This window comes from Macaca fascicularis, chromosome 12 (genome assembly GCF_037993035.2).
Source record: "Macaca fascicularis isolate 582-1 chromosome 12, T2T-MFA8v1.1".
NCBI lineage: Eukaryota > Metazoa > Chordata > Mammalia > Primates > Cercopithecidae > Macaca > Macaca fascicularis.
This window is the reverse complement of record NC_088386.1, coordinates 23,782,271-23,803,016: the sequence shown is the minus strand read 5'-3', so window position 1 is coordinate 23,803,016 and position 20,746 is coordinate 23,782,271. Positions and strand designations below refer to the sequence as shown.

The window sequence follows — 20,746 nt, the reverse complement described above, 5'->3', positions numbered from 1 at the left end:
AACATAAATAGCTTGATGATAGAATTGGTACACATTTTATTAGAAATTCTATTTGAAATCCAGAGAAGAGTAACTGAATGGATTAAAAACATATCAGATATTAGATGACAGAGAATATGAGAAAATTTCAACTTTTTTTCCAATTGAATTTAACAATGTTTTGCTCCTTAGTTGACTGATTGAATAATTTGCCTCTGCCAGGATGTAAATTCTCAGAGATACTCTTTCTGCCATTGTGCCAATCTATGACACAGCTAGCGTAGTATTTATATGCTGTGCTGGTCAATATCCTTCAGAAATGCCCAGCAGAACACAGGCACAAATATTCTCCTTCAACAAATACTCATCGAATATGAAATCAGACTTCTACTGATACTGAGGTACCAGTACTTCCACTGGTACAGAGTCATCTGGAGGGCTTGTTATGAGGCCTCATTCAGGATGAGGCAAAAGTTTTGAAGTTTGCATTTAAAAGTTTTTAAAAAGTCATGTATAAAGAGTGGCCGCCATGATGATTAAACACATTATATTGTGCCCTTATAAAATGTGATCAAAAACCACAAACTTTATGACAATAAGTAATTGTTCTTATTTGGTCTGCTCATTCTGAAAAAACTGAGTCTTGTCCTATGCAACAGGGCTGGAGCAGTTGGAACATGCGTCAGTTGGAACATGCGTCAGTTGGAACATGTTTAAAAGCTAATGGATAAAATTGTTTTATATTTCATATAAGACAAATAGAGTAAATTAAGGACACATTTCTAATATGTTCAGATATTCCAACAAGTAAATATCTTATATATCTCAGTTTGCTCCATTATTTGTCAAACACATTTATTTTCATTTTGATAAAAATGTCTCAAAAATGCCTTAGTAATTTGCGCTTTGGTGAGGGAAATTTGGAAATAATGAATGTGAGCTAATCTCTTTGTGACTCAAGGATTCTCACTCAAAATCATCAGCTTTAGAGCTATGCTTTTATAATGTGATGCTCATTGGGTTTTTGAGGTATAATGCTTGTCTCTAAACTGAATTGCCCCAAACTACTTTATAGTAGTTGATTTCACTACCTGTGTTCTCTCCTTCACTCTTATTTTGTATTTCAGTATACCAAATTTACAATGTTTTTGTTGGTTTTGTTACCAACGGAAACATCAGGTGAATTAAAAGACACCAAGATAAGTACTCATCAAACTAAAAAGTAAATGCAATTCCACATTATTTTTGCCCGAGGGTGGGTGGGTAAATTTACCATAATGCAGTCTTCTCAGTCTTGAGCATGCTTCAGAGTCATCTGGAGGGCTTGTTAAAATGTAGGTTGTCGGGTCCCACCCCAGAGCTGTTTCAGCAGATCTGGGGTGAGGCCCGAGAATGTGCATTTCTAGCACTTTTCCAGTGGATGCTGCCCATCTGAGGACTACACATTGAGAGCTACTTGCTGCTTAGAAAAGTGGAATGGGGATAGTTTAATGAATCAGTAAGAGTTTAAGGTTTCAGGAAATGTCTGGAAGTCTGCAAGTAGAAAAAAAGGGAATGTTAATTTTCTCTTCACATATTGTGCATTACATTTATGGAACACAAAGAGGGAGCGCTGTGGGACAAAGTCAAGGGAGCTATATAAAATGATAGATTACAGTTACGTGTTAGTTCACAAAATGATTTCTGGAAGATACATTAAATAATCCCAACATTATAAACTGATACCACATCGGGCAACCTCACTCTCCAAAATCCTCTCATGTTGCCTTTGCACTAAGCTGGCCTGGATGGCCCATTGGTTGGACCCCATGTGGCATTCCTAATATCTCTGTGTTCTAATCCATTGGTTGCCACTAAAGTGCTTTGCCAACGGATTTTGTTCTCAGATAGTGCACAGCACTGAAGAGAAAATCACTTTGCAAATCCAGTTATTTCATGGGCCACTAGGCTCTCTGGATTCTCTATTACCCAGTTTATCTTTTGTTCATTTAATGCATCACAAACAACATTGAATTAGTTTTTGGACAATTAGGTAAGATATTAAACTAAAGATGTACATATAAATATGTCAAGTCATTATTTTAAGAATACATCTGTAAGACATAGTTGGAGAAGGCTTTTTCTTGTGAACATTGTGAAGGCTTTTCCCCGCAACTCTCTAATAGTTCAACAGGTATCAACTTGCATAAATAATACTTCTTTCTCAGAGGGGTTCACAAGTGAGAAAAAGAATTTTCTATAATGGATGTTTAAAAAAATCACTTCCAAGGCAATTAGTTCTTGTAAATCTCCTGAAATAAACATCAGGAAATTAAATTGGTGTGTGTTTGTTACTAGAATGAACATCCGCAAGCAAATCCAAGATTGCAAATGTTTTAGCTCAGGCCTAATTTCAAGTCTCTGAAAGACCCTTCCTTCCTGAGCTATGACCACCTAAAGTCCTCCTGCAGCTTCACCATTGCCTTAACTTTCAGCACAAATCCTGAAATGATGCTAAGGAGATGTACATGACTACATGTCTACAAGCTGTGGTTTCATCATTTTTTTCTTTGTCTCTGAGCTAATGCCGAGAAAACACCCTGGTTCTGCTAAGTGGATCTCAGTCTGTTACTTAGTCTCCTGCTCTCCAGTCACCCAAGTCTGATTCCTGAGCACCCAAATCTGATTCCTCAGCTTGATTCTTTTTTGTTACGTGTCATTGCCCTCAGGGAAGGGTACCCCAGTCCTGGATCCTGGACCATTGTCTGGGACCCTCCTCTGAAATGCCAAATATTTCTAATTTCAATTTGCTATCCTTCTTGTAAGGATGAATTGTCTCATACTGCATCCATCTGTTTGGACAGGCCAACACTTAATTTGTAACCCTTCATGGGTATCTACTTAACTGAACTACAACCTACTATCGCTTCATCTTGTTGGACAGGCTAGTGTAGTCTCGCTTTACATCTGTGATGGAATCTATCCACCCAGATCCTATTCAGTAATAGAGCCTTTTCTCAAATCCCAGCCCTTCCTCATCTGAGCTACATGACAATAAGTAATTAATTGGTCTTACTTGGTCTGTTCATTCTGAAAAAACTGAGTCCTTACTGAATGGAGTTTCGTAAGGACTGAGTTCTTATGGAGCCATATTATACATGGGAGTGATGGACATGAACAAGGTACAATTTCTCTCCTGAAGAAACTTAATTTCTTTCTTTCTTTCTTTCTTTCTTTCTTTCTTTCTTTCTTTCTTTCTTTCTTTCTTTCTTTCTTTCTTTTTCTTTCTGTCTGTCTGTCTGTCTGTCTTTTTTTTTTTGACAGAGTCCCACTCTCTCACCCAGGCTGGAGTGCAGTGCATAATCTTGGCTCACTGCAACCTCCGCTTCCTAGGCTCAAGTGATTCTCCTACTTCAGCCTCCTGAGTAGCTGGGATTACAAAATCAGTCTGCCATCATGCCAGACTAATTTTTTTAATATATATTTAGTAGTGACAGAGTTTTGCCATATTGTCCGGGTGGGTCTCTAACTCCTGACCTCAAGTGATCTGCCTGCCTCAGCCTCCCAAAGTGCTGGGATTACAGGTATGAGCCACCGTACCTGGCTCATTTTTGATGACAGGGCAAACAAGCAAACAATTGAAATACAGGTTGAGTATTCCTTATCCAAAACTCTTGGGATAAGATGTGTTTTGGATTTTTTAAAAAATCTTCAATATTTTCATTAAACTTACTGGTTGATATCCCAAATTCAAAAATCTGAAATCTGAAAAGCTTTAATGAGCATTTCCTTTTGAGCATGACCTTTGAGCATCGTGTCAGCATTCAAAAAATGTGAATTTCAGATTTTTGGATTAGGAATGCTCAACCTACACAATACTTTAACCATAAATTCTGAAAACCTTTCTTTAAAGGACGTAGTAGAAGAGGTCAAAGAATTGTCCTTCCATAAACATTCATTCTATCATTTGCTCAAACCCCACTGTGTTTCAGGCATTTTGTTAATACATCAGGAATGGACCCAGAAGGCCTTTCTGAGAATTGTGACTTAGACCCAGATATTCACCCAAGCCCAGAGCATCCAAGACCTTTCGCCTCCAAATACCAATGATAATTTGTCTTGTGGTCCTAAGACGTTAATCAGAGCTGCTTATAATAGACAGCTTCTGAAACTGGCTTCTCTCCCCTGTAGCCCCAGATGGTCTACCCTGGACCCTGATGATGTTAGGTTGGAGGATTTTAAGTGCAGTCACTTTGTTGCCACTTCCACTTTCTTTCCAGAACCTCTGAATCAAATGTCAGCCTGTTTTCATTGTTCCCTTTCTGTTTAACTGGAGCTGGATATACTGAAGGAATGAAAGTTTTCTGAGCTGACTGCACTGATAAACCTAGAAGGAGACCATGGAGCTGACTGCACTGATAAACCTACAAGGAGACCATGGTGATAATTGCTTCATAATTTTCAAAAGTCAGCATTAACTGCTGAGTAGCAGAGTGGACTTAAATTTGTGTCTTCAGTGGAAATGATCACAGTGATGTCCTTACTGCCTCCTAACTCATGAAAGGAACAACTGGCTGGTCCCTGGAACTCCCTGCATGACTGATGATTGCCCACGGACTTCTAAAACCATCTTTACTCTGAAAATGTGAATGTTTCCCATGACCTTCGGCTGATGGATGATATCTGGGCCTGAGATGGCAATATCAGGTATTTCTGAAGACATCCTAGGGAAATGTGGGGATTGCCATGGTGCCTCTGAGCTTACCTCTAGAACAGACATTTTGATAAGCACTTTTGCTTCCTTCTCTGAATTCTAAATCAGCCCTAGATCGCTGGAGGATAATTCTGAAACAAGCCCTACCCAGTCAATTTTCCTGAAGTTTCATGAGGATTCTGAAGAGCGGTGACTGGTGTTGGACTGAAACCAGGGAGGAAGGCCAAGGAGAGGAGAGCACTCAGAGGCAGTGGGTGGACAGAGGTCATCCAGAGACTTGCAGAAAATAGGACCAAAGCCATGGCCCCAGACAGGAGTGGCAATCCTAAGTGCAGTTTTAGTTGCACTTTTGAGATAATGGAAGTACAAAATCCATCACTTAACCTCTTTTAACATCAGTTTATTCATCTGCAAAACATTGACATGCTACTTCACAGCATTCTTCACATATAATAAGAAACAGCATGTTAAAATACTAAACAAAACTTAAGATGTGATGCAAATATACTATCAGAGTAGATTGTAGATTATAGTTCTATCACTTATCTCTTTCTTATTCATAAGAGAAGCTCTTATGAACATTGAGTTAATTATTTCTTTTCCCTCCTTATTTATGAGCATACATGTCTTATTCAAGGTTTAAAATATCACTTGGAAATTAACAAGGGGTTTCACAAATATAGTAATATTCCCTATTTGTTCACAATATTTTGTCCCAGAATGATGCTTTTGAAAAAATAAAAGAACTGCTTATAAAATCGTGGTACAGTCAAGGCAGACTATAAACAAATGCTCACCAACCAACAGAAGAAATCTATCCTGCAATATAGATGACTTTCCCAGTGCACCATGATAGTTCCTTTAAGCTGTTACGAATTATTCCATAAACATGTATTTAGAGACTTTTAAATATGCAGATTATTGGCCTGAGAAACCATTTCATCTCCAAAGGAACATTTGCAGGCTGTTGTGCAAATCTGCATTTGAGGAACTTTCACATTATGATCTTAGTGAATTCTTGACCAGATAGACTTGAACAGCTGCCACCCATGCTTGGGAAGTCCCTTTGCTTGAGAAGACAAAATAGCTCATTTGTTTGCAATTCTTTCCTGAAAGTACACAAGGGCAATTTTCTACATTGTGAATTGCTTCTATCAGAGCAACATTTTCCCTGAAAGACCATAGCTCATTATGCTATTTAGAAACAAACAAACAAAAATGCATAAAAACATTTTTTGGGGGAGTTTTATAATTTGTGCCCAGAAGGGACAAGTTTCTTTTCAGATTAAGTTTTAAAAAATGTTCCTTTATTGCTGTTATGTTCAAGCTGACATGGAGGTTTTAACTGAGAGAATCCCCCTCTGAAATAATAATGCCTTACGTTTGTATAATGTTTTATACTTTTCAAAGTGCTTTCAGGCACATTATTTCATTTGATCTTCAAAACAGCTCAGTGAGGCAGGTAAAGTAGGTGTTTTTATTCATTTCTTTTTAGATAAGGAAATAGGTTCAGACTACAAATATTATCCGAGTATCTACTAACTCCATCGTATTGCGTGAGGTGTCACAGAGGATAAAATAACATATATTCCTAAAAGAAGAATCTTGGTTTTAGATAAGACATAACAACACAAAGTTAAATAATACTAAATGTACAATATGGTTCAAAAGGTGACAAAAGACAATTTATGCTCATAGTATTAGAAGCATGAGCAAACTGTATTCTGGCAGGTTAAGGGAGACTTCTTAAAGCAGGTTCCACCCGAATATATATGCCTGGAAGGAGGTTTGGAATTTGGATTTGGCATCATAATCACCTACTCATATAACCTTAAAATAGAAGAGATTTTGGCATTCATCTAGTTTGTTCTGATACTAGATGTTGGCACTCCCTATAGCACCTTAAACAAAAATGTTGGAATAGCTATGAGTCTTACAAATTCTATCTTATGAAATCCCATCTCTACTAAAAATAAATTTTAAAAACATTAGCCAGGCATGGTGACGGGTGCCTGTAGTCCCAGCTACTCGGGAGGCTGAGGCAGGAGAATGGTATGAACCCGGGAGGCAGAGCTTGCAGTGAGCCAAGATCGCACCACTGCACTCCAGCCTCGTGACAGAGCGAGACTCCGTCTCAGGAAAAAAAAAAAAAAAAAAAAAAATTCTATCTTATATGCAGCCGCAATCTCCAGTTCTATAATTCTACCCTCTGTTGACTAGAGTAAAACAAGACTAATCTATTTTCTCTTTCTGTGGAAAGCCTTTAATATGTCTGTAGTCAGTATAATAGCTTGATCTGCCTTTAGTCTTTTCTTCTTTCCATTTAATTTTAAAGCTTCTGGAGATACAGTCATTATTTTACTGCTGGGCCCCTATTTTATTTCTCCAAATTATCTGTAACTTTGGCCATCCCAAATTGATACACTGTTTTAGATATGCAGATTTGAATGAGGCTCTAAAAACTATCGTTATCTTTCCAATTCACTACTAGCATGTCTGTTAATACTACTAGTTGTGAACAATTCTCACATATAAAAGTAACTAACTTTTGTGTAAAAGCAGCATAATTAATGTGCCTGGAATGAGTCATGGATGTCTTCCTAAAGAACAAAGGCCACCTTTCTCAAGAACAAAGACTGCCTTCATTGTGATGGCTTTTTTTCTTTTTCTTTTGTATTTTTCTTAAGCCGTTCATGATCTATGCATGTCTGCACAGATGATACTTGCTTAAGGAACTAACACTAAAGCTCTAATACAATAACAATTTTTGGTATTTTGTTTCTCATTTTTATTACTGGGAAAGTAAAAATTAATAGCTCATGTAAATTAATAATCCAATACTGACCCCTGGTGTGTAATGAAGAAATTGCTTACTGGATGAACTAGTGGATGCTTGGGAAAAGTTTTATGTTTTAATATAAGAGTATCTTTCTCCAAGTAAAGAAGTTTCCTAGGCTATAATTTAAAATGTGAAAATTGGGAAATGTCAAACTAACTAACTGAATGTAGAGAATGTCTCTATGGTAGTCTTTAGCAGTGGGTAAATAAAAAGAAAAGAAAGAACAGCTGACACCAGAACTGTCCCATTCAAAAATGTTTTTTACAATTCGGCCAGCGTTTAAGAAACTAAGCACAGTGAGTTGAGAATGAATGATCTACTCTCCTTCACTTCACTATATTTGAATCAGACTTTAAAAAAAAAACAAAAAAAAAAACAAAAACCTCTTTTGAATTTCTCTGAGTCACCTCCTCAGACGGTAGATGTGTCTTCATTGCCTGCCACTCCCCAAAGTGTCTCTCCATTTATTTCAGACACAAGATCCCAAAGTCACAATTTTCTAGTCTTACTTGCTCTTCTTTGTTATCTTGTCATTTTCTAAAGCCATACCATATGCCTGCTTTACCATTCAAAGGTATAGTATTTGTTAGGCTGGTTCTTGTTTCAGGTTTCTCATTCTCCTTCCTATTTTCAGTATGTGCCCTTCCCTCACACCCTATGCTCAAGCCAAATTATCTATCCAGCATGTCCCCCATTGGTAACTTCTGAGAAGAAGTACTGCAGAGTGGACAGATGGGACTGGAATGAGTCAGTCACTTTGCAGACACAGGTGTAAGCCATGCAGGTTTAGGCCTCTACTGCCACCAGCGACCCTATTGATGGCCTATTCCCTCCTGTAGCAGAGCTCATAGAACCTTAGAAATTCACCTGTTGAGGGAGTATCACTGGGCCAGTCGTCAATGAACCCAGATTCCAATTTAATCCTGGCATTGCCCCTGACTTGTTATGGGACTTTCTGCAATGCAGTTCAACTCCTAGGTTATGAAACTTCTATTTTCTAATCTGTAACAAAGGGTGATTACATTAGACGATTTCTAACATCCTTTATAGTACTCCAGTTCTACAACTCTATACATGTGGATTCAAGAGGCTAGCTCAAACCCTGGGTTCTTCACTTCTTGCAATGCTCTCTCAATTTCCTCCTTCTCCCATCCTCTGGTTTGTCCATATGTTACTGTACTTGCGTACTTCCTATGTACACTAAACCATTATATGGACTACACTCTACTGTATCTATTTGTCTATCTTTTTCCTTTCATTGAACTGAGATATGGTAGGCTGGGATGAGCTCTCTATACCGAGATATATACAGTAGGCTGAGACGAGCTCTCTATACTGAGATAGATACGGTAGGCTGGGACCAGCTCTCTATACTGAGATAGATAATGGTAGGCTGGGACGAGCTCAATATACTGAGGTATATACAGTAGGCTGAGACAAGCTCTCTATACTGAGATAGATGCAGTAGGCTGGGACCAGCTCTCTATGCTGAGATAGATAAATGTAGGCTGGGATGAGCTCTCTATACTGAGATATATACAGTAGGCTGAGACGAGCTCTCTATACTGAGAGATACGGTAGGCTGGGACCAGCTCTCTATACTGAGATACAGTAGGCTGGGATGAGCTCTCTATACTGAGATATATACAGTAGGCTGAGACGAGCTCTCTATACTGAGAGATACGGTAGGCTGGGACCAGCTCTCTATACTGAGATACGGTAGGCTGGGACTAGCTATCTATGGAATGAATGAGAAAATAATGCATATCTTGTCTTTATCCTGCAGGTCTGTCTCTGCCACATATTTCTGAGGAGCTCCTGGGTCTGGGAAACTTTGGAGTCAGCACTGACCTTTTATCCTGGTTCTATAAACCAGATCACATGCAAGAATGTTGCTTCTTAAAAATTCTCAAAAGTGATGAATAGCTGTAGTCCATGCTAAAGGACAATGGAGAACACCAAGTTGTTAGTGAGAGCTGAATCACTCTGAGTGATAGAGTGAGAAGTTTTATTAGGTTGGTGCAAAAGTAATTTGTGGTTTTTTACATGAATTTTAATGGCAAAAACTGCAATTACCTTTGCACCAACCTATAGTTCACAGAGTCAGGTAGACTAGGTAAAGGCAGGCAGAAAGCAGAGACTGGGGAAGTGGAGAAGAGTTAGTGAAATGATTTGACTTTGGAGACAATGGGGTGAAGGCCCAGGGAAGGTTCCACACTCTTGGGGTGGCCATAGGAAAGTTTTAAAACTCAGAATTTAATTTGACTCAATTTGTTTGCCAATTCAACTCTCAATTTGTAATTTGCAATAAACTTTTCTATCTTCACAAATTCTTTACATGGTAGGTTTTTGTGGAAAACAATAAAGGTGATGAACATTCTGTCTGGGTCAATGGTTCTCGATCTTCAAGACTCTTTAAAATCACTTGGGGAACTTTTGAAATCTGCATGCTGATGTCAGACTCCTGAGTGATTACAACAGAATCTCTGCAGGTGGGACCCAGGAATCAGTATAACTTAAAAGATCCCAGGTGAATCCAATATGCAGCTTGCTTTGGAATGAGTTATTGTGAAACAATAGACTACAGTGATCAACGTGAACTCATCTGAGAGACTCCTTGGCAATCATGTCTGCTTTGTTCTTTAATCAGTTCTGTTTCACATTATTGGAAACACCTATTTTAATTTTATAAGCCTCCATTTTTCTCAAAACTTCCACCTCCAATTCCATGTATACTCTCAACTAATGACTTCCCTTCTACCTTTCAGAGATAATTAGAGCGCAACATGAAAAATGTCTTTATTTCCTGTCACCAAATCTGTAAATGCGTTTTTTCTTAATTACTTTTCATTAGTGCCTTTCTATCAACATTTGACCATCCAAAATCATCCATCTCTAGAAAGTAACAATACAGAAATATAGGGTGTGTGTTTGTGGGAAATAAAATAATACTAACAAAGACCTCTCTGAACCAACATAGAAAAGAGAACACAGTTTATTACTACATGAACATGGTCAGATTTCTATGCTCGTAGGTACTACAAAAGTGACTAAAAAGTCTATAGAGACTTTCACATAATTTATTTAGCAAAGCAGAAGTGAAAATAACTTCTCATCTCCTCAAGAGACAAAGGGTTACATCCTAAGATAGTCTTCTTGGGAAAAACTCCCAAGTAAGTTTTGAAGGCATTTATTTACAATTCCAAGGATCAGAAAGTCTGCATTTTTCCATTGCAAAATTAAAAGAGTAAAATTATTTGGACCTATTAAGATTTCAAGGAAATACTCTAAGGAAGAGAGGAATGGAAAGATAGTGACCCCCAACCTCAAAAAGGTCATCATTTTACCCTTATGGTATGCTTTGGTTGCATATGCATATGTATTTCTTAGCTTTGTGAAGTGAGAAAACCTAGAACACCTAGCTTCTAGACCTTTGTATCCAAACACTATTTCTCCATGGCAGAAACCCATGCTCTTTGGGGAAATGGTTAATTTTTGGAATAGGGAAAAATGGTTAATTCCTCTGTCTACAGAAGAAGGCTGCCGCATGTGGATTGAAGCCACAACTGAGTAACGGCTTCAATGCATGTAGGTGACCCACGTGGGGTGTCAGAATCAAAACAAAGTGAGGAAGCATCCAGATAGATGTATTATCCATCACCTGGTGTCTAAACTCAACAGGCTATTAGTACCTATGTAAGGCAATGGCACAGAATGGGATAAAAAGGATTTGCATGTAGAAGAGGTAGATCATTGTGGGATTTTTCTGGTCTAAATCGAATGAAAGGGGCATCTGTATAAGAGGGCTCCAAGGTGCCAGGTATCAAAGCCAAAGAACAGGAGAAGGAGTCCGTGCAAAAGTGGTGGCAGAATCCAGGCAAGATGAAAAGGGCATCATCACAGTGATGTAGCATGTTTGGCGTGTCAGAGCCTAACTGAGCAGGGTTGGGTGAGCACCCACACGGGTTTAGCTGAGGAAGGATAAGAAAAGTATCTATGTGAAATGGATAATAATCTAGGGGTTAGGTCGGAGCCCAAGGATGGCATCCAAGAATGAGGGTGGCCAAGCATGAGGTGTTGGAGCCAGAGTAGAGTGAAAAGGGTAACTACACACAGGGGTTAGCTTAATGTAGAGTGCCAGGGTCTTGAATGGGGTCTTGGGATTAGACAGTAACAGGGTATTAGCGGGAATACAACCAACGCTGATAGTTGTGAATATGTAGGAGAAATCCTGTTTGTCAGGAATAAATCCCAAAATATCTGGTGGTAATTGGGAATCAGGTCAGTAACTTATTCTCTAATGGTTCAAGAAATTTTTTGTGTGTATTTTACTTGCAAATTTTGTCTAAATATCAATATATATATTTTTATGAACCAGCAAATAGCAAATTCATTCTTAGGTATATTCTCAATAGAAATGTATACATACTGAAAAGCTTCTTGTTTGGATATTTGAAAGGAACCACCACATTCCACGGAACATATTTACGTGGGGCTTTTATTTAAAGGCAAAGATATGGTGCAGCAAGTGAAAGAGAGCGCAGGCATGGACTGGGAGTCTGAAAGACATCCCATGTTGAAAGCTACCCAAGGCTACAAGTATTCACAGACACAGAGTGTGCATTCTGTCTCCAGTGTGAAACACCAAGATTCTGTGCTAGCAATCTTGCTTTCAGGAGGGCTTGGAAGAGAAGTTCTCAACAAGCCTTCTGTGTCTCCTTGTCTATATAATCAAGCTAGGTTTGTCAAACCAATTAGGCCAGTTGTAAACCATCAGTGAAAAACTGACCCTGCAGGTTACCAGGAGGCATTTCCTGACTTTAAATCATACATGATAAATCTCATTGCGGTTATCTTCACCAAGAGTAAAAAATCCAGATATCCAGGTAAAAAGAGCTTTTTCTGTTGAGCTATAAATCTGCACATATTTTTACTTAAAAATCCAAGAATATTTAAAGCATCATATTCATAATAACAATAACTGTAACCAACCCAAATATATCCATTAGGAGAAGAAATAGGAAATAAATTGTGATCTATTTCTACATTGAATACTGTGGAACAATGAATAAATATGCATTATTGTTACATAAAACAACATAGATCAATATGGCAAACAATATACTGATATTCCCTTTACAGAAAGTTCAACACCCAGGCAAAACCAATCTCTTGTGTGAGAAATTAGGATATTAGTTGCCTTTGGGGTATTAAAAAGAGAGTAATGGGCCAGGCTTGGTTAACTCATGCCTGTAATCCCCGCACTTTAGGAGGCTGAGGTGGGCAAATTGCTTGAAGCCAGGAGTTAGAGGTCAGCCTGGCCAATATGGCAAAACGCTGTCTCTACCGAATTTTAAAAAATTAGCTGGGCATTGTGGTGGGTGCCTGTAATCCTAGCTACTTGGGAGGCTGAGGCATGAGAATTGCTTGAACCCAGGGGGTGGATATTGCAATGAGCCAAGATCATGCCACTGCACTCCAGCCTGAGCAACAGAATGAGACTCTGTCTCAAATTAAAAAAAAGAGTAAGGATTGATAGTGAATATAAAACAAGGTGATAGTTGCCGGTTATGTTTTATTTCCTGTCTTAGCTGATAGTTAAATGGCTGTGTTAAAAATGTAAAAATTCATCAAGCTTAAAATTTGTTCTTAGATGTGCTTATGCAATATTTCAATAAAAGTGATTTTTAAAACATTTTGTACACATTTAACATATGTGTGCACGCATACATACACACGTGCACACACATACTCAAAATTTGTACCTGCTTTTGGAGTCTTCTCAAGAAATCCATTTAACTTAGCACTGAGTGGGTAGTGACATTATACTATGTGTTTCTTTATTCTTCACCTTTTAAAGTTTTCTTCTATTATTTCTGTATTTGTTTTTCATTTTTCATGTTTTATCTCTTGGTGACTCATTTAGGTGGATATCACAACTTATGAATTCAAATTCCATTTCACTTAATGTTTCTCTCACATTTTTCATCTTTTTATGTATTTTTAAATTTATTTTATGAAAATAGCTAACTGAGGTTGATCCTCAAATTCAATTTGAAGGCATAGGGTGTTCATGCACAAAGTACTAGGCAGTTACTTTAAAATATGAGATAGATTTTACTCTTATAATCTACAGGTGTTACAATGTAAAAAATATCATATTCTATTCTATTTATCTATTTATATTTTATTTTATTTTATTTTTTTGAAACGGAGTCTTGCTCCAGTCACCAGGCTGGAGTGCAGTGGTGCGATCTCAGCTCACTGCAACCTCTGCCTCCCGGGTTCAAGCAATTCCCCTGCCTCAGCTTCCCAAGTAGCTGGGACTACAGGTGTGCACCACCATGCCCAGCTAGTTTTTTGTATTTTAGTAGAGATGGGGTTTCACCATGTTAGCCAGGATGGTCTTGATGTCCTGACCTCATTATCCACCTGCCTTGGCCTCCCAAAGTGCTGGGATTACAGGTATGAGCCACTGTGCCTGGCCCATATTATCTTTTTAAATTAAAAAATAGTATAATTTATGTAGTATGAGACCTTTAAAAATATCTGTGTGTATGTGGTCTGTGTGTCTTAAAAAGAGTGCAGGCAAGTGTATTTCTAGAAACATATTTTATTAGTTGAGTGCATTGCGTTGCAAGTAACAGAAGACATTCTTATAGTGACTTAAGCAATAAAGTTATTCAACTTTTCTACATTACAATACCTCTGGAAATGGAGACTACCAGATTTCCTGCAGCAGCTCAACAATGTCAATCACCCAACTTCTTTCTGTTCTGCCACCACAACACATTCCATTTTCATTCTATGTAATTCCTCACAGTTATAAGATCACACAAAGCTAACAGAACTTAAATAATTATGTCTTTAAACAATAAAACCAAAGAAAGAAAAATTTCATATATTTGGCCATCATTTTCATTAGAGGTCAAAATCCTACTAATTAGCTCCCTCCTTTGGCATTCTTCCTAAACACATTCTATTAGCTGGAAACAGGACAAATGTTCATCTCTAAATCAATCACAAGCAAAGGGAATTACATTAACGTTTGCATTAGTTTGCTTTTGCTCCCATGATGCTTAAGAAACATGATCAGAAGCTAATGACCTATAATAGCAAGCGTTTACTCCTTGCTCATGAATTTTGTGAATTGGTTGCAGCACTTCTACCTTAGACTACAGATGAGATTCAGGTGTGCTCCAGGAGACTCTCATTCCTGGACCCATGTTGAAGGACACAGACTACTTAGGGCATTTGATTTTTATAATGCTGAGCAAGAGTTGAAGAGGAGAAGCTTCTTTAAAGTTCTGCTCAGTTACTTCTATTACTATTAACCTACCCAAATTCTACTGGGTAGAGCAATCTCATAGTCAAGCCCAAAGTCAATGATACAGGGAAATATTATCTTTCCTCATAAAAGCATGGTAAGGATGGGGAGGGAACAAGAATCCTCTTTTTTAATTTTTTTTTTTTTCCCGAGACACAGTCTTGCTCCTCTGTCATCTAGGCTGGAGTGCAGTGGCGCAATCTTGGCTCACTGCATCATTCACCTCCCAGATTCAAGCGATTCTCACACCCCAGCCTCCCAGGTAGCTGGGATTACAGGTGCGCAGCAGTATACCCAGCTAATTCTTTGTATTTTTAGTAGAGAGGGGTTTCGTCATATTGCCCAGGCCATTCTTGAACTCCTGAGCTCTGGCAATCTGCCTGCCTCAGTTTCCCAAAGTGCTAGGAGTACAGGTGTGAGACACTGCACCTGGCCGGAGAACAAAGAATTATGAACACACAATACAATCTACCACAATATTCATGGCCTAGACCAGTCATGGCTCATCCTCTCAGATTGGGAGAGGAATCCATATTCTGTGAAATTGTTGCAACAATACAAACGTAAACAATCTATGATCATTGTAAACAAGAAATAAGGAATTGTGGCTATTGAGTAGACAATAGTTCAATGTTGACTTCTCATTATTTAAACAAATTAGGCTTTTTTTTCTAATTGAGAAAATGCACAAACTTGAAGAAACAACTCCAATATTGATGAAAATAGCAATGATTTACTTATTGACTAAATATTTTAATTCAATGATTTGGAAAGAGAGATTTTAATCTTCCAGAAAAAATTCTACCTTATTTAACAAAGGCTGAAATGTATATATATGGGACATTCATTTCACAGCATATCAGACAACTCTCTGACACCTTGGGTGCCCAGTTTTATTTCAGGCAGGACAGCAACATATTTCTTCTTTTAATTCTGGCCCATCCACTGGCACAGACTGGTCCCTTATGTTACCATCATGAGCTAGTGATACAGGAAGAGAAGCATTGCTGATCTGTGAAATTGGACAATACATTTAATCTGTCTTGGTATTTAAACCACAGTAAGTACCATGTTTAATTGGGTTTATGAAATGACATCTTGTTCAGGGCAAGGATCAGTATTGAAGAGGAGCTATGCATAATGCTAAATTAAATGCCTAAGTTAAAGCTAAATTGTTACACACACAAGTCAGTAATTTCAGATCTATGACTCGCAAATAAATCACAAATTGACCTCTTTGAGCACACTGCAGGAAATACTTTGTGTGGCATTATATGGCATTAATTGTAAAAGCCAAATCTGACTTCTTTCTAATTATATGTCCAAAAATCAAAACTAAGAATTCTCTCTTTGGATTTTCTGACTTTCTTTCCTTAGTATTAAGGTAATGAAAGACTTTAAAGCTACAGTTGTGGGAAATGCAAGAGCTTATCCAACAGTTAATATCTGAATCTTAGGGTTTATCAACTGTAGCATATCTAAAGACACAAAACCCACCTTCTCTGATTTCCTGGATGCTCTAGATGTGCAAATACAAACCTCATTGCATATGGAAGTGCCCTATCAGGCACAATTTTCATAAAGGGAATTTAAGTTGCTCTTTTAATTTGTAGATCAGACTGTGTAGTCCAGGAATCTAAGACTAATGAGCCACTTTCTCAGAGAATCTCTTCTTCTAAATAAACAAGATCTTTTGCACTGACCCAGGAAATCTGAGTTGTAGCTGAAAAAGTAATTATACCAATATTATAATAGGCATATCTGCAACAATACAAAAGAAGGTTTTCTCCGTCTCCAAAGTTAGATGTTCATTCAGATGAAGTGCAACTTATTTATCTGGAATGTTTTAAATGTTTTCCTTTGTGCCTCTAAATGAGCAGAAAGACACTTCCTTTTAAGAAGAAAAGAGAAAATCCATTATTTTTACTTTTTCTTTATATATATAAATAAACAAATTCCCAAACTAAATTTTTCCCCTACTAATTTGGAATAAAATTAGAACTGATCATTATGAGCAAAATGTTTTCAATTAAGACATAATTAATTAAATGTGCAAATGCAGAATACATTTGGATGTGCTATCAGATGATTGATTATGCCGAAATCTAATTTTACACTTAAATTGCCAGCCACACACCTCGTCTTGAGCTGTTGACCCATAGCACGTTACCATAAGTTAAACCTTACCTCTGGAGGAAGTGGCCTCAGTGGACACATTTTTTCTGCAATAATTCTATGACCATGCCATAGTATCTGTCTTTAGAGAGTAGTCCGAGGTACCTTGCATGAAGGAGCTTCATTCTTGCCATCCTTCTTGTTTTTCAAACAGCATTTTGTTTGATTTTAAATAAGTGATGCATGTCTTGGCAAATTGTGAAAGAAAGACTTCTTTTACTCTTTTCTACTTACTCTTTTCTACTCACTTACTCTTTAAAAGAAAGTTGATAATTAAAGTACTAATGTGTGAAAAGGTACTGAGCTTTGAACAATTTTTTGGATTATTTAATATTGCATTTTAAATTGTCTAAGTTATAGATACAAATGTCTGAATCTATACTTGCTTTTGGTGTTTATGTGTTAAGTATATCCTCAAACTAACCAGGATAATGAATTTTTATTGCCTCAGAGATGGAAAGGATATTTAGCAAGGTTTGTAATTGATATGCATCCATATTGCTCTAAAAAATGAAGAGATTCCCATCACATAGTTTAAAAAAATTTATAGGTCCAAAAATTGGCTACAGTCAATAATTCTTCTCTAAATCTGGTGTTATTTTATGTTTCCTGAATATTTGAAAAATTTGTAAAATATTTTTCAAGGATTCTAAAAAGTGAATGATTGAGGAGGAAAGCAAAAGTTGTCAGTGAAAGCATTTGTTGAATGTCTACTATGTGCCAAGCAGTGCGCTTGGTTTTCTTATGTGTCATGTCTTTGTGAATCAATTACTAATCCATAGGTTGGTGCAAAAGTCATTGCGGTTTTAATAATCACTTTCAAGGGCAAAAACTGCAATTACTTTTGCACCATACTAATATCATTTCTCAGTCCCAAGCCAATGCTTCTATACCGTTTTGTGTGTGTGTGTGTGTGTGTGTGTGTGTGTGTGTGTGTGTGTGTGTGTGTTTGCAATGTTGAGTTGGACATCTACAACGGCCTTCCATGAGGCAGCATACTGTCTTCCAGAGTGTGATAAGGAAGTTCCTTGGATTAGATACCTTTCTAGCCTGAAATATAACAATTTGCATTTCAGTCCTTTGAATTAGACATTTTTGTCTTCAGATAATTTCTTTGGAAATACAAATGTTCATCAAAGTTTAGTTACCTTTTGGGTCACTGAAGCTTAAATATTAGCAGGTTTGCTGGTTAGCTTTCTTCAAGAATAGTGGATATTTTGCCACAAAGGGAGAATAGGAAGCCAGAGAGGAAAGTGGGGGGGGGGGGCGGGGAAACCAGGGATAAATACAAGGGAAGGAGATAGACGGTATTAGCATTTACTACCCCATCATTGTATGGACCTTGATTTTTCTCCTGGAATTGCTGAAGAATGGCTCAGTTTCCCTTTTCTTATGTAATTCTTTGATCCAGTTGTAGTCTCACTTTTGAAAGCTCACTTTTAGAAAGATGAATATTTAGAAAAATAGGCAAAGTGATGTCATGGTTTACAATCTTCAATTGGGAAATCCAAAACCATGGTTCTCAAACTTGGCTACTCATGGAAACCATCTGGGAATTTTTAAAAAATACTTATGGCTGGTTCCATGCCCATAGATTTTTTAAAAAAATTCTTCCAAAGGATTCTGACATCCTAATCAGGGTTGAGAGCCACTGCTCCGAAGAGCTCGACATAATCAAATGAACAATTATCAGGTGCTCACGTAGACTTAGGAAGGCCCAGCACAAAGCAAAACCATAGAGACGTTGAGTCCTCTTTTGCTTCAGCATTCATCATCCAATTCCAACTCCACGCTTTTCCTACTTCCAACTTCCATCTTTGCCCCAAGCAACCTGTGTGGGGAACCTAATGGTTCCCTGCTCCACTGAACATCTAAAGACTATGGTGGTGATAGAAAATGAGAGTCACCAAAAAGCTCCAAGTTTAGTGAAGCTGTGCAAAGCGAACAAGCCCTTGCTGAAAACTTCGGTGAATGAACCAAGATTCTACAGAAACTGCTCAGCTTTGCAGTGATAATTTTCTGTGAAGACATAGACTGAAATGGGAATAAGGGATAGAAAGTTGAAAAAGAATTTTCTCAGAATTCACATGTAACCTTACAGAAGGCAAACAGAAGGGTTAGCAAGATACATGGAATCACGCAGCTGAGGTGAGACAATGTAGGAAAATTAAGCATGAGATAGGAAATCAGGGTACTGTGTCTCTTTGTGAAGACTCAGTTCCCTCTAATGGCTCATAAACCTAAAATCCCTACTTCATTCTTTGTAACTTTTTCCTCATTTCTTTCTGGAATTTTTGGATTCCCCTCTTTTTAAGACAGCTTGAGAGAAAGGATTATCAGAGTCAACCCAATAGGCATTTATTAAGACACTACCAGGGATAATATCCTGAGTAAATGATTGCCAAATTTGAATATGTGGTTAGAAACACCTGAAGGACTGCTGAGCCCCACACCCCGAGTTTCTAATTCATTGAGTTTGAGCTGTGGCTTGAGAATTTACATTTCTAGCAAATTCCCAGATGATATTGATATTGCTGTCTGGAGGCCACACATTGAAGACCACCGCCTCTAGGAATGGGAAAAGAAATTAGATATCAGCAATCTGCCCTTAATGAGGTTGCTTAAGGTTTTGTATTAGGGGATGTACTTTGCCATAGAAAATGTCATATAAATGACAAACTAAGAACACTGGCAACATATTTTAAAAGGAAAATATAGTACAATACACTCCAGAGGTTCTGAGAAGGATAAATAATTAAGTAGTGGTGAGGCAGAAGAGGGTAATTAGAGATGACAAAGACAAATACAAAAACCATAGGCCACAGAGCCAGGGGGGGCCTGGAGGTGAGATGAGCTTATTACGGAACAACTGCATATGTGGACCAAAGGACAAAACTCAAGGTTTTAAATGCTACGAAGTGCAGGGCCATGCTGCTGGTGCTAATTAAGCACTGAGAACTAGCTTTCATACAAGGCTGAGATCTGTACATGAGAGCTGAAACAGCCTCTTTTTTTTTTTTTTTTTTTTTTTTTTTTTTTTTTTGAGACGGAGTCTCGCTCTGTCACCCGGGCTGGAGTGCAGTGGCCGGATCTCAGCTCACTGCAAGCTCCGCCTCCCGGGTTCACGCCATTCTCCTGCCTCAGCCTCCCGAGTAGCTGGGACTACAGGCGCCCACCACCTCGCCCGGCTAGCTTTTTTTGTATTTTTTTTTTAGTAGAGACGGGGTTTCACCGTGTTAGCCAGGATGGTCTTGATCTCCTGACCTTGTGATCCGCCCGTCTCAGCCTCCCAAAGTGCTGGGATTACAGGCTTGAGCCACCGCGCCCGGCTCTTGCTTCTTGATCATGAACATCTTCAGTTAGATGCAGAAAGGGTCTAGTGAGGGTAGGTGGGTTACTCAAAATTCGTAGTGTTTAATTAGTTTTAGCTAGTTAAGACTGATTGTGATGAAACACAATGTTTAACTTTGCTGTCTCCTAGGTGCTGCCAGAAATGAAAAGTCTCCTTTTTACAGAAAAGAGAACATAGAAGGGCAGTCCAGAGTTCAGTCTCAAAAGCGACCCTGGGCAGGGACTGACAAAAGGGTTGAGGAGTGTCCGTTAACCTGAATATTGGTGATGAAAAATGTATCCTGAAATTGGAGATAGCAAGACCCTTGGTGAATTGTTGAGCAGATTGGGTTGATTTCAGTGAAGGATCTAAAAGGAAAAATAAAAACATTAATGCTTCTAT

At 38.1% G+C, this 20,746-nt stretch overlaps 1 long non-coding RNA gene across 1 annotated transcript; it reads left to right on the top strand.

The window, feature by feature from the left end:
• The first annotated feature begins 4,294 nt into the window (after positions 1 to 4,294).
• On the top strand, positions 4,295 to 9,891 carry LOC135966421 (uncharacterized). Its single transcript, XR_010579744.1, has 2 exons — positions 4,295 to 4,665; positions 9,298 to 9,891. It is a non-coding gene; the product is annotated as an uncharacterized lncRNA (long non-coding RNA).
• The last annotated feature ends 10,855 nt before the right edge of the window (positions 9,892 to 20,746 follow it).